Raw genomic sequence first — 2,539 nt, 5'->3', positions numbered from 1 at the left:
AAAACTCGCTAGACAAAAGAGTTTTCCGTTTTGGAGGTGCTTCGCAAAACGAATCTCCTATGGGCTTGCTTTGCAAGACGAAAATGTCTTGCGAGTTCCTGTGGTTTTTTTTTCCTTCCCCCCTTTTTCTAAGCCGCTAAGCCGCTTATCAGCTAATCCGATAAGCCGCTAAAAGCCGCTAATAGCGCTAATAGCGCTAATCCGCTAATCCGTCAATGGGCTTGTTTCGCAAGACGAAAAAACCGCTAGACGAAGAGAATCACAGAACGGATTCTTTTCGTCTTGCGAGGCACCACTGTATTATTATTATTATTATTATTATTATTATTATTATACCCCTCCCTTCTGGCTGGGTTTTCCCAACCACTCTGGGAGGCTTATATTATTTATATATATATATACACACACACACACACACACACACACACACACACACAGAGTGGATTCTCGGGTTCTGCACACGAGCAGGTTGCAATTCGGCACTTCTGCGCATGTGCAAAGCACGATTTAGCACTTCTGCGCATGCTCGACCGCCAAAACCCAGAAGTAACCTGTTCCGGTACTTCTGGGTTTTGATGGTCCGCAACCCGAAAAAACACAACCTGATGCGTCTGTAACCCGAGGTATAACTGTATAGTAAAAGATCAAGCATTAAAAACCTCCTAATACCAAGAAGGCCCTCTGTCTGGTTCCCTGTAACCTCACTTCTCGCAGGGAGGGAACCACCAGAAGGCCCTCGGAGCTGGACCCCAGTGTCCGGGCTGAGCGGTGGGAGTGGAGACGCTCCTTCAGGAATACTGGGACAAGGCACGTGTTGGTGTTGTTGTTGTTAAATGTGTATACCATCCTATACCTACAGATCTCAGAGTGGTTCACAACATAAAATCACAATATAGAAACACAAAATACATAATAAAAATCAAAACAAGAACAACCCAACACATTTTTAAAGTGCATTAGATGTCTGCCAGCCAAAAGCCTGCTCAAAGAGGAACGTTTTCGCCTGGCACCTCAATAAGTATCATGAAGGCGCCAGGCGAACTTCCCTGGGGAGAGCATTCCACAGACGGGGAGCCACTGCAGAAAAGGCCCTGTTCTTGTGTTGCCACCCTCCAGACTTCTTGAGGAGGAGGCACACGAAGGAGGGCCTCAGAAGATGACCTCAGGTAGGTTCATATGAAGAGAGCCGGTCCTTGAGGTATTAATGAAAATAACCAATTAAAATGCATTTATTCGAGAAAACGGCTTGCAAAAATGTGTCTATCATGGGGAAGCGCTGCAAAGAAAAATCTGCGCTTTGAAGTGGTTACAATTTTCATGAGGGCTTTTTCTTTAAAAAATAAAGATAAAAATCCAACAAACTGATGCTGGAAATATTGTGAAGTGAATTTAAGATTGGAAAAATGAAAAGCTGAGATTGAAATATCCTGCAAGTAAGTTTTCAAATTTTACTCTTGGGGTCTGGGGGGTGGGAGTAATCATGAGTCAGACATGACAAGAGTCAGACAAAATAATAGCATAAATGGTAAAGGTCTGCTTACATCAAATGGGGAGGGGGAAGAATACACTTTTAGCAGTAACTGAAATTCAAGGGTTGAAAAAGCGAGCCATTTATGAGTGGGAAACAATATTAGACTGGTAAGTAAGACTATTAACCAAACAGCTAAGAACAAAGCATTTATCACAAAGGCCTGACAACATTCCTTGTGCAAAGTACTTAAAAACTTGCAGAATTTCCAGACTTATGGCAGTTTAACCCAAAGATTGAAGGGATGGAGTGGATTATAGCTGTTAGTCTATGTAGGGATCCACGAAACTGGCTTCTGAAAGCTGAATCCAAGATCCAGAGTGGTCCAAATGGAAGTCCCAGGTTGTTGTTTTAAAAAAAAGAGGGGGGGGAATGTTTAAAGTTGGAATAGCAAAGTCTGCGCCTCATAAGGGAATAAAGAGAAGGTTGAAAGCAAAATAGAGAAAATAAGCCCTATTAAATCCTGCATCTCGTCGAAACCTGCTCATGAGGCGTAATATCCAGCCCCGCCCCCCGCCCCCCCCCCAACAAAAGGCCAGCTCTGATGAAGTGGCTGAGAGTAGCTTCAAAAAATGAAGGAGGGACATGAGAAAAGCAAGAAATCCCCTCCCATTTACCCATGAAGAGGGCAAAGAGCAAACTGGGCTCCCATGTTCTCAGAACAAGCAGAAATAAGTTGGAATAAATAAGCAGAAATAAGATTAAGCAAAGAGGAAGAGGTGAGTTTAGACACTCAGGGACAGGCTTCAGTTTTATCCCTCCAAGCATCCCATTTTTTCCTGCCTCGCGAGTCACTCTTTTCTCTCACTAAAATTCAGTTCTGTGCTAGTAAATGACATTGGGGGGAAATATATATTTTTTTAAGTCTTTTACTTTTAAAAAACTTAATTATTTGGGAGGAGTGATGCATTCCCACGCCTAATTGGGGTACAAGGGGTAACACGAAGGTCACTCAGATCTGTAATGAGTCTTGCATCTTCTTCACCTTGGGGCGTGGTCTCAGCTGGGCTG

Source organism: Podarcis vaucheri (genome assembly GCF_965113315.1).
Source record: "Podarcis vaucheri genome assembly, chromosome: 11".
Lineage (NCBI taxonomy): Eukaryota > Metazoa > Chordata > Lepidosauria > Squamata > Lacertidae > Podarcis > Podarcis vaucheri.
The sequence above is the reverse complement of the archived record's forward strand: the minus strand, read 5'-3'. Positions refer to the sequence as shown.